Source organism: Montipora capricornis, chromosome 11, assembly GCF_036669925.1.
Source record: "Montipora capricornis isolate CH-2021 chromosome 11, ASM3666992v2, whole genome shotgun sequence".
NCBI classification, from domain to species: domain Eukaryota; kingdom Metazoa; phylum Cnidaria; class Anthozoa; order Scleractinia; family Acroporidae; genus Montipora; species Montipora capricornis.
The window spans coordinates 10,405,071-10,417,712 of record NC_090893.1 but is presented as its reverse complement, the minus strand read 5'-3'; the positions used below and the strand labels follow the sequence as shown (position 1 = coordinate 10,417,712).

The 12,642-nt window shown below is 40.2% G+C and overlaps 1 long non-coding RNA gene across 22 annotated transcripts in view; it reads right to left on the bottom strand.

Annotated features, from left to right (window-relative positions):
• Positions 1-12,642, bottom strand: part of LOC138023713 (uncharacterized) — a 48,257-nt gene that overhangs the window by 28,669 nt on the left and 6,946 nt on the right. For 20 of the 22 annotated variants that reach the window (XR_011126774.1, XR_011126764.1, XR_011126769.1 and 17 more), the window contains 4 exons: positions 9,982-10,121; positions 9,703-9,773; positions 1,496-1,635; positions 1,222-1,289 (listed from right to left, as the gene is read on the bottom strand). This is a non-coding gene — a long non-coding RNA (uncharacterized lncRNA). Of the gene's footprint in view, positions 1-1,221; positions 1,290-1,495; positions 1,689-9,702; positions 9,774-9,981; positions 10,175-12,642 lie in introns of all 22 variants that reach the window. The other 2 variants (XR_011126770.1, XR_011126768.1) reach the window with 2 other exon arrangements.

Genomic DNA, 12,642 nt, shown 5'->3' with positions numbered 1-12,642 from the left:
TTAGTTGGAAATGGTTAAGGTGCTTCACATGTCGGCTGTAAGTTGTCCATGTTTCACATGCATATGGAAGCAATGTGACAACTACAGATGATAGCCAAAAAGGAAGAGAGGCGAAATGGAACAATGTAAACATGGTACCTGGTAGAGGAATGCATGGGAACAATGAACTTTGCAGACAATGGAAGAAGTGAGTGCTAAAAGGTGGGCGAGTCAGTGTAAAGCCTGGTGAGCAATTTCTAATCTTCCTTGAAGGCAAACATTGAAATCAAGTTACAAACCAAAACTATATCGGAATTTAATCACACAATTGCAAGATGAGTACTGTGAGAATGAACTAGATTGAGAATAAGCTGGATGAAGGATGCACTTTAAAAGATAAAAAAATTACTGACAAATGCCTTCAGCATCAATCTGGAAAAGAGAATCATCAAGATTGTCATCTGATGCACTTCATTTTTGGGGACAAGTCATGGTCCACGAAAAAAGAGAGAGATGTGACATGAGTCTTTGGAATAAAGAACTTTCACCTGTTGGCGAGGAGGGGGTCATCACATCTATTATCAATAACACTACTTAGCATGGTCCTACCCATCGGCATAGGGAGCTCTTCTCTCCTGGAAGACCTTAAACAGGAATGTAGTAAAGGAAGCACACCCAGCAGTGGGAACTGCAAGAAATGCCCAGCCTAATGGGAGAGAACACACACGCCACACAGAAGTGCCTGAATTTTGTATATGGGGTACAAAGGGACCTCAACATGGTCCTCAGGGAGTTAGCACGCCCCTGCCCCTTTTGGAGTGCTATTTCCCATTGAATTTCATGACACCAAAAAGGTAAGCCCAAACTTTGAAAAGAGAATCGCATTTATGTGAAACAGGAGATGTTGGGCTGAAAGTTGCCTCTTGCCATTCTAAATCGACAAAATGTCTTTGACATTATAACTCCATTAGCTCCACTTATCAATTAACATCTCAAAGACGTGAGATAAGACTACGTAAGGCAATTTTATGCTTTATTGATAACAACCAATTTTTCTGTTTCCCATTTCAAATATGTGTGATGCTAGTTCTTTCTAATTCAAATTAAATCATTATTATGTACATATTAGAAACAGAAAGTTATCAAGTAAGGCTGAAGTAAAAGTAGTAAACAAATGCAATTAGTACCATCCGGTGCCAGATGAAGACAGGTTTATTTCAATACCATTTAAATCACCTTTACCTGGTTGCTCAGTTTGATCATTATCCACAAAACGGCCGAGCTCTTGTGATAAATGCTGCACTTGCTTGCTAAAAAAAGACAAAGCTGTCAGACATGGTTTCACACTACTCCGCTTTGAAGAATCTTTTAAAGATTCACAAAGTTAGGATTCAAGAAAGCTTCATTTGTACCTCAAATTATTGTAAAATTCCTTGTTTCATTTCGTACGTGAAAATATCAATCTCATCTCATCTCATCTAGTCTTAATCAGGATCAAGTAAAACTCTGTTATTACCTTTGCTTCCTACCAGGAACTCAACTGATGGACAGCCCAGTGGACATCCTCAGACAGAACGATTTAAGTTTCCACTCAGAACAGATTCCACCATTGTTGCAGACTGCCAATCCACTTTACTGTACCCTCTGCTTGGTATCCTGTAAAACACAGCGTATTGCTTCTGATCAGCCAAGGCAAGTCATTTGCAGCACTGTGATGAAAGATGCATCACTGCAGTAAGTCGACTTTTGTGTGGGTTGGGGTATGGGGGGTTAAAATAATCGAGCTCTGGTTGAATCTTGCAAAGCATACTTTGCACACACATGCATTCGGTCAGAAGTCAATTGGCTTCTTCATTCGGCTTAGTTAATGTAGCTAGATTAGTTAATGAGACCCATGGTATGGGATGGCTCCTCCCCTTAGGCTCCCATTAGGTTTGGGTTTCTTTGCAGGTATTTCGGTTCACAACTGGAATTTGATCGGCTTCTTCAGTATCGTTGAATATTCTTTTCGGCTTTCTTCGTCTTTGTTTCGGCTTAAAGGACAGCACTTTTTCTTCCGACACTTCCATCTGAGGTCACCTTGTTGGTCATCTACAATTGGAGTTCCTGAAATGTTTCTCTACCAATGAAGACTTCATCTTCTAGAAGCTTTCCTTTCTAGTTACTCTTTCCAGAGACTTTGATTTGATGTCATTTGGATGGTCATCTACCAATGGAGTTCCTGACATTTTTTCTACAAATGAAGACTTCATCTTCCACAAGTTCTCCCGCTTAGTTGCATGCACTGAAATTGAATTTTTTTCACACGATACACTTCACTTGCCAGAGCCAGTGCTGAGTCAAGTGAAGGTTTAATCTCGCAAGGTTCAACCAGACACTTACAATAATTAAGATAACAGGCCATTCCAATTTTGTGGGGAGATCTCATTTGGGAACTTCCTTCAAGTTGAGTGGTCTCTGTAGTAAAACTTAACACAATTAGGTTAGGCTCGCAATGTCTGTTGTGGCTTTACCTCTTGCCTTTAAAAAAGAATTTTTCCAAATGACCCTCTTTAAAAACTACACTTTCGACTGGGCAAATTCAGTTTGACCAAACAAAAGTTAATTTACAATGGCAATGTGGTAACTGCTTACCTCAGCCTTGCGGGGATAGGTTAGGTAAACCATAGGTGTCAACTAAGTACTCACTAGGGTAAGCTGTGATGAGGCTGTTTCTTCTCTTTCTTAAATTGCTTAATTAAGAGGAGACACCTCATTTACAGGCTACCCAAGGGAATTCACGGGACAATCCACACACCCTAGTCCAAGCTTTTTTTAATATTATGTTAAGCATAACTGACTAAGAAGGATGCAACTGACCTGAACACCAAGAGGAAAGGCAGTCAGTTATAGTTAGCACTCCAAGAGAGTGAGATGGAAGGATTTTTTCCACTATGGTGGTGGTAACACTGAGACATTGACAATAACTATTGTCTCCTTGTTAGTTTTACCTTGTGGAAGGAACCTCCTGTCAAAAAGCCCTGCATTGCATATGGCAGGCAGTAGGACTAGTAGCATTCACATTAAATATCTGCAAATTGCAAGAATCCAGTGACACTGATCAGCAACAGTCCCAGCCCAAGTACAATCAATGGTTCTTAAGGGCACCTGTGGAATTGCACTGGAACCAGCCAGCTGAAGATGTCAATAACCAAAAGACTACTTTTGAAATGAGTCACGTTAAGTAGTTAGAGTAGCTGCCAATGAGGCGAAGACTGCTCAAAACAGAGCCGAGGATAAAAGGACATCACTTTAAATTAACCCAAATAGTTTAAATACCTATTGATATTGACAGAATAGCTATTCTAACTTGAACTTAATTTTAAAAATACACAGCTGCTTCAACTTGCAAGAGGCAGATGTTCTGCCAAAAGTTAAATTCTTTCAAATCAAAAATGGGTTTATCATTGACGGGGATTTTTAAATGTGTGTTGAGACAGCTGTCAATACTTAATAACTGGCTGGTTGGTTCCCATTTTCGGGTAAGTGAAGTCCTGGCAAAAAAACATCAAGGAGGCTGAAATGGAGACTGGAAGATAACAGCAACCCATATAAGGTAAGGCCAATTTTCATGAGACAACTTTTGTCAAAAACTGTTTCAGGAATTGAAACGGATCTACACCAGGATTCTAACCTGTGATAGGCCAGGCCTAGGGGATTAGCAGTGCACCACACTGCACTACCCCTTGGCAACAAAAGTTGTATCATGTCAATGGGTCTGAGGCAATACACTACAACCTGGCATGAGGTATGTGGAACTTTTGTATTTTTCTGCTCATTCCGAACGCGCACTTCATTCGATTTTTCCGTGCTCTTAACTACAGGATTCACTATTCGATTCATCGTCAACACTTCGATCATTTCACTGCTATTCCACCATGGCTACATGAAGAACTCGCCATTCACTACGATAATGACAATGCCCTGGAAAGCCCTGAAAATATTCTTGGTTTTGCCAGGCACCCAAATTTTTCCAGCATAGGTGCGCACCCAACCATCAAGACCTTCAGATGCAGTGGAGTACTTAATAAGTAATGTCAAGGTTGCTTTGTAACTATTAAAAGAAAGAAATAAAACTTTTAACACTAAACCTGTTGTCAAGCTGGTCATTTAAAGATGATTAACACAAAGAGCTACTAAGGTACTGCACAAATAAAGAACTTTTCGCTTACAACAATTCATTGCCTCCACAGGTTCTAACACAACTTTGTGCCGACAGGTGCTTTTACTTTTCAGGGTATGACAGTAATGTATAAAACAAAAGACTGTAATATGTTCTGCTGACTTATCACAAATAAAAGAAACAAAAACCATCTGGCAGTCTCTTCATTTTCTAACCAAGATTAATTGCCTCCACAGGTACTAACACTGTTTTCCTTCAACAGGTGCTTTTTCTTTTAAGGGTATCAAACAAAAGGCAACTGAATTAGCTTATAAAACCTTGTAACTACAATGAATAAAAATCAATAAAACAAAGAAAAACTCTTGTCAGTCTGCATTTTTTTAAAAGTCACTTTGCTGATGTGAAGTGCCATGTAAAACTGACTGTGATTCTGTTTCAGCAAATTTCGTCTTTAGAATAATCAGCAACCACACATGACCAGATGCTATAAAGATGATTTCGAGCGAGAAGGTGAGTCATTACAAACAGGGTGGTGTTTATAAAAATTAACCTTGTTATTTACTTTAAGGTTTCAGTTCCACACCAATGTGTACTTGCAAACACTGCAGTAACCCCAGCCAAAAGAGGAAGCACTTGATCAAGCACTAGATGGTGTGTAAGTATAATGACTGCCTTTTGATTTTGCTCTTTTTTTGCCATAAAGAACACTATGCTAAAGAGTAAAATAAATAATTCTGTGAGCTTTAAGGAAGTGAAAAAGAGACTTTGAAAATTGACTGACTATTTTTTGAGTATAACCTTACAAAAGTTAGAGCACTCTGCCCAGGATCCTCCCACATCAGAGACCAAGGCTGGGAACATCTTGTCATTGTGTCCCTAAGGAGTACTGAAATTTGGAAATGAGGGCTTACAGATAAAGCATGGTGGATCATTATTCAGCAAGCCCTTTTAAAGTTTTATATCCACATTAGAAACATTAAAAATGAGAATATTTAACCAATACTTGGGATTCAAACCCATTATTACTTGTTGCAAACGCCTTCAAGTTAATTTCACGATATTCTGAACAGATACAAATAAAACAGCTAACTTTTAAAACTTGTTTACTTGGCAGGAGAAAAATGGTGTCTCAATTCTGCAGATATATGACCTCTCTAATGTTCCTCTAACCTTGACGTCATCTTTGCAATCACAAGAGACGCAACGGCTCCATTCCGATGAACTTTTCTGTTCCCAGGGCTAAGCAGCATTTTATGACAACAATATCTTTGCACCTGTTGCTGGTACTCATGTTAGACTTCCTTATTGTTGCTCACAATATGAAGATTCCCCTGGTAGATTGCACACAATATTCTGAGATTCCTCCACGTCTTGTGCAATGCCTAGTTGGAGTCTGAGCTTGAGTCAATCATCTCAAACAGGATTTTCCTTGTGGGGTTGATTGGGTAGACTGGAAGGTCATTCTAACAGCCTCTATCCCCACAGAATCAATCAATGACTTGAACTCAGTTAATTATTTTGGCTTGCACCGGTACCATTGCTCCATTGTGCAATATAAAATCTCTTCACAATCCCCTCATTTGCCCTTACGAAGGGTTACTCAGTACATGTATGCATGATCTGGATGGAACACGATAGTTTACTTGGCTTTCTGCACTCGCTCAAGCAAATACTGAAAAGCATTGTTAAAAGTTCATGAGTACTACTCCAGTTTCTGGGCAAAAAGGTCTTTCATTGCCTTGAAAACCATTTCTTTACAAGGAAGTTATACCACAATAACACTTCTTTGCGTAATTCCTACAGATGCCACTCCAGGTCTACCTTCTCAATTTTTTTAGAATGACCAAAGATAATTGCAAACACAAAGTCATTATACGTGCCTAAGCAAAATAATAAGGAGTCTTGCATTTACCACCCTGTTGCAAATAAGACTTGCTTTTCAATTGCATTTTACCAACTTTTGCCATTTTCTTTGACAACTCACAATAGCTGACTGTTTCTCTTTCCCATTTACTGTGAAATATTGTAAGGTATTGCCCTTTGGTTGATGGTGATGAGGTTCCTAAGGACATCTTGACCCCACAAGGAAACAACCATGTACTTTTATCTCCATCATGTAACTGAACTAAAGTGTGTGCTCTTGTTCAGTTTGCACTTTCGCAAATTGCTTCTACATGTACCATGTTTTAGTTACCCCTAGAAGATCAACAAACTAATGGGAAGAGAGGATACTTAACAAACCTTAAAAGGTCAGTGGCTAGACCTTGCTCTGACAGCCGGCCTAGATGGAGATGTTAGGAACTTCAATCCCTCCACTAACCTCGGAGCTTACCTAAGGAAAGCTGGAGTACCCCTTAGTCTTACCATAGACACTGGCTTGCCACAAGGCATGGGGAGCGGAATAAAGGACAGTTGCATTGGTGGATGGCCCTTCCATGGCCAACTGCGTATACACTGTGCAGCCAGATGCTGGCGTGTATCCTGGGATCCACTCACCCTGGTTGGAGAGCCACTGTGGTTCATGAAGGCAATGGCAAACCATAGTTTGCTTACAGATTTGTAGTATGACCATATTGTAATGGCTACATTGGAGAGTATCGGACCTGATGACGTTACCAGGATCTTTCTTTGGTAAGATGCCACATCGAGCAGGAGATGATCATGTGAAATCCTCCTCTTTGATGATTTGAAATGGTGTATGGAATGTAAGAACAATGTCAAGGCAACAGAAGTACAAAATGGGAAGACATGAGAGGCAGATCCCAGGTCTTACCGCAGTGTGTTTCAAAACAAAAAAGGACACTTTATTAGCGCTGAAGTGGGTTTAATTTACTTTACTTTGGGGTTACAAGGAGTGAAAGTGCTGTTGCCCTGCTCCTGGACAACCAGGCAGGAAAGTGTGTTGAGAGAGGAGAACCTTATAATGGACTCCTGATGGTAATGGTCATAGTAATGAATTTATATAGCACATTTCCTATTCACATGCGCTTTTTACAAGTAATCAACCGTTGGACATCAGCATATACATGTACAGGCGCCGCTGGCAGCCGGTATTCCTTCATTAGTGATCTCACCCAACCCATGAATGAATGAAATGAGGCCTGACCACAACACTGGGATAAACATACCCTACTCTTTGTGACATATGTGTGGCTTCTTTTACGTCCCACAGGATTATGAACATTAAAGGGTTGTGAGACAGGATCTACGGTTTATTGTCCTTATCTCAGAAGACTTGAAAGTCTAATTCTTTGCAGATGTCATTACAAAGACAGCACTTTCTCCTGAGTTGTTTGAAGACCCTGAGTGTGTGGCGGAGTAGAGGAAATGCATGATAACATTGATCAAATATTTAAACATGGACAAGGGAACGACTACGAAATAGGACTGGGGGATTTCAGTGCAGTTGTTGGTGAAGGAAGCAATGGTTTAATAGCAGGCTGTTTTAGCCTTGGTGGCAGTAATGATAGGTGAGACTTCCTAATCGAGTTCTGTAAAATAATGCAGGAACATTATGACAGCTAACACCTGGTTTGAGCACAATTTAATGGGCCAATTCTAATTCTGATCACAATCTGGTCATGATGATGGTTAAGCTAAGTTTGAAAAGAATATGTGGTAGTAGGAAAACCAAGACGTAAAATAGAAAGAAGATCTTTGCAGAAGACATGGATCAATATCTTCAAATGAACGCAAGTCAAAACTCATCACAGAACAGATGGAGTTAGCTCAAAATTGCACTTTGGAAAAGTGGGGAAGAGAATATTGGATACGAGGTAAGCAACAAGCCTACCAAGCCTTGGGTTCTCCTTATTTTGTCCATCATTGCAGATGAAGACAGGTTGGGTACATCACTTGTTGAGAACCCTCATTTCGCTATTGAGTCCTCCTATAGGAGCTCTGACATCACATGTTAGAAATTCATATCAAGAGTCTTGACCAGCTGGGTTCAGTTGTCACTCCTTATGATCATCCCTTTTCTGTTTAGCTTTGGTTATCGTATTGACTACTTTTGTTTATCAGAGCCCTCCACATAACTCTTTCTCTGGCTAGGTCCTCCCAAGTTTCTCAGTCAATATCACATTTCTTGAGGTTTTGTTTCAATCGGCCCTTGTACCTTTTCTTTTGGCATCCACAATTACTGTGTGACCTCCCTTCAGTTCTGAGTACAATATGACTTTGGGAATTCTTTTCTTCTGACATTAATACATGACTTGCCTGTCTGAGTTGTGCTGTTATCATCACCTGTTCCATGCCAGTCCTGTTACCTTTCTCCAGAACCTCAGTATTTGGTAGTGTGTCTTCCCATCTGATTTTCATGATTTTTCAAAACAGGTTAGTTGGAAATGGTCAAGGTGCTTCACATGTCGGCTGTAAGTTGTCCATGTTTCACATGCATATGGAAGCAATGTGACAACTACAGATGATAGCCAAAAAGGAAGAGAGGCGAAATGGAACAATGTAAACATGGTACCTGGTAGAGGAATGCATGGAAACAATGAACTTTGCAGACAAATGGAAGAAGTGAGTGCTAAAAGGTGGGCGAGTCAGTGTAAAGCCTGGTGAGCGATTTCTAATCTTCCTTGAAGGCAAACATTGAAATCAAGTTACAAACCAAAACTATATCGGAATTTAATCACACAATTGCAAGATGAGTACTGTGAGAATGAACTAGATTGAGAATAAGCTGGATGAAGGATGCACTTTAAAAGATAAAAAAATTACTGACAAATGCCTTCAGCATCAATCTGGAAAAGAGAATCATCAAGATTGTCATCTGATGCACTTCATTTTTGGGGACAAGTCATGGTCCACGAAAAAAGAAAGAGATGTGAGATGAGTCTTTGGAATAAAGAACTTTCATCTGTTGGCGAGGAGGGGGTCATCACATCTATTATCAATAACACTACTTAGCATGGTCCTACCCATCGGCATAGGGAGCTCTTCTCTCCTGGAAGACCTTAAACAGGAATGTAGTAAAGGAAGCACACCCAGCAGTGGGAACTGCAAGAAATGCCCAGTCTAATGGGAGAGAACACACACGCCACACAGAAGTGCCTGAATTTTGTATATGGGGTACAAAGGGACCTCACCATGGTCCTCAGGGAGTTAGCACGCCCCTGCCCCTTTTGGAGTGCTATTTCCCACTGAATTTCATGACACCAAAAAGGTAAGCCCAAACTTTGAAAAGAGAATCGCATTTATGTGAAACAGGAGATGTTGGGCTGAAAGTTGCCTCTTGCCATTCTAAATGGACAAAATGTCTTTGACATTATAACTCCATTAGCTCCACTTAACGATTAACATCTCAAAGACGCGAGATAAGACTAAGTAAGGCAATTTTATGCTTTATTGATAACAACCAATTTTTCTGTTTCTCGTTTCACATATTATGTGTGATGCTAGTTCTTTCTAATTCAAATTAAATAATTATTATGTACATATTAGAAACAGAAAGTTATCAAGGAAGGCTGAAGTAAAAGTAGTAAACAAATGCAATTAGCACCATACGGTGCCAGATGAAGACAAGTTTATTCCAATACCATTTAAATCACCTTTACCTGGTTGCTCATCAGTTTGATCATTATCCACAAAACGGCCGAGCTCTTGTGATAAATGCTGCACTTGCTTGCTAAAAAAAGACAAAGCTGTCAGACATGGTTTCACACTACTCTGCTTTGAAGAATCTTTCAAAGATTCACAAAGTTAGGATTAAAGACAAAGCTTAATTTGTACCTCAAGTTATTGTAAAATTCCTTGTTTCATTTCGTACGTGAAAATATCAATCTCATCTCACCTCATCTAGTCTTAATCAGGATCAAGTAAAACTCTGTTATTACCTTTGCTTCCTACCAGGAACTCAACTGATGGACAGCCCAGTGGACATCCTCAGACAGAACGATTTAAGTTTCCATTCACAACAGATTCCACCATTGTTGCAGACTGCCAATCCACTTTACTGTACCCTCTGCTTGGTATCCTGTAAAACACAGCGTATTGCTTCTGATCAGCCAAGGCAAGTCATTTGCAGCACTGTGATGAGAGATGCATCACTGCAGTAAGTCGACTTTTGTGTGGGTTGGGGTATGGGGGATTAAAATAATCGAGCTCTGGTTGAATCTTGCAAAGCATACTTTGCACACACATGCATTCGGTCAGAAGTCAATTGGCTTCTTCATTCGGCTTAGTTAATGTAGCTAGATTAGTTAATGAGACCCATGGTATGGGATGGCTCCTCCCCTTAGGCTCCCATTAGGTTTGGGTTTCTTTGCAGGTATTTCGGTTCACAACTGGAATTTGATCGGCTTCTTCAGTATCGTTGAATATTCTTTTCGGCCTTTTTCGTCTTTGTTTCCGCTTAAAGGACAGTACTTTGTCTTCCGACACTTCCACCTGAGGTCACCTTGTTGGTCATCTACAATTGGAGTTCCTGAAATGTTTCTCTACCAATGAAGACTTCATCTTCTAGAAGCCTTCCTTTCTAGTTACTCTTTCCAGAGACTTTGATTTGATGTCATTTGGATGGTCATCTACCAATGGAGTTCCTGACATTTTTTCTACAAAGTAACGAAGACTTCATCTTCCACAAGTTCTCCCGCTTAGTTGCACGCACTGAAATTGAATTTTTTCACACGATACACTTCACTTGCCAGAGCCACTGCTGAGTCAAGTGAAGGTTTAATCTCGTAAGGTTCAACCAGACACTTACAATAATAATTAATAATTAAGATGACAGGCCATTCCAATTTTGTGGGGAGATCTCATTTGGGAACTTCCTTCAAGTTGAGTGGTCTCTGTAGTAAAACTTAACACAATTAGGTTAGGCTCGCAATGTCTGTTGTGGCTTTACCTCTTGCCTTTAAAAAAAATTTTTTCCAAATGACCCTCTTTAAAAACTACAATTTAGACTGGGCAAATTCAGTTTGACCAAACAAAAGTTAATTTACAATGGCAATGTGGTAACTGCTTACCTCAGCCTTGCGGGGATAGGTTAGGTAAACCATAGGTGTCAACTAAGTACTCACTAGGGTAAGCTGTGATGAGGCTGTGTTTCTTCTCTTTCTTAAATTGCTTAATTAAGAGGAGACACCTCATTTACAGGCTACCCAAGGGAATTCACGGGACAATCCACGCACCCTAGTCCAAGCTTTTTTTAATATTATGTATTGCCCTATTGTATTGTTCCTAAGGACATCTTGACCCCACAAGGAAACAACCATGTACTTTTATCTCCATCATGCAACTGCACTAAAGTGTGTACTCTTGTTCAGTTTGCACTTTCCCAAATTGCTTCTACATGTACCATGTTTTAGTGAGCCCAAGAAGATGTAGGTGAAATCTACCAACCCATTTCTTGTGCAAATTGCAACAACTTTTAGTTGCTAACAATATTCGTTACGTCAACTAAGCAGTGGTGCCCGGGATCATGTTGGGAATTGACCAGAAGATTGCCTTTGCCCTCACATGTCTTGAGCTTGACAACCCAACCCATGGCCAAACCAGAGTGCAACTTGATTAAGCTTCCATTTCATTATCTGCTAAGTAAGAGGAAATTTTATACTCTATTTGCAAGTGCCCATCTCTCTAAAGCTGTGGTGTCATGTAGGGTTTATTACTGTAGGCTAATTGCTTTGCTGGAAATTCTCACAAGAGGCTAATTAACTGACTCATGGGAAACAGAGGATACTTAACAAACCTAGTTGAAAGGTCAGTGGCTACACCTTGCTTGGACAGCCAGTCTAGAATGGAGATGTAAGGCACTTCCATCCCTACACGAGCCTGGGAGCTCACCTAAGGAAAGCTGAAGTACCCCCTTAGTCTTACAATAGAGTCTGACTCACCAGAAGACATGGGAGCAGCATAAAGGACAGTTGTATTGGTAGATGGGCCTTCTACGGCCAACTGTGTATACACTGTACAACGAGATGCTGGCATGTATCCTGAGACCCACTAGCCCTGATTAGACAGCCACCTGGGTTCATGAAGGCAATGGCAAATCACCTCCAAAAGTTCTCATCCCTACTTCCCTTATAAATTTGTAGTATTATCGCATTGTAATGGATACATGGAGGGTATCGGATGTGATGTCGTTAACAGGATCTTTCTTTGGAAAGCTGCCACATTGAACCAGGAGATGAATATGTGAAATCCTCTTCTTTGATGATTCGAAATGGTGTATGGAATGTATTAAGAACAACGTCCAGGTAACAGAAGTACAAAATGGGAAGACTGGAGAGGCAGATCCCAGGTCTTATTGAAGTGCATTCCAAAAGAAAAAAGGACATTTATCTTAATAGCGATTATGTGTGTTTAATTTACTTTGGGAGTACAGCGAGAGAAAGGGATGTTGCCCTACTCCTGGACAACCAGGGAAGAAAGTGTGTTGAGAGAGGAGAACCTTATCATGGACTCCTGATGGCAGGTAATGGTATTGAATTTATATAACACATTTCCTATTCACGTGTGCATTTTACAAGTAATCAATGTGTGGGTAAGACCGG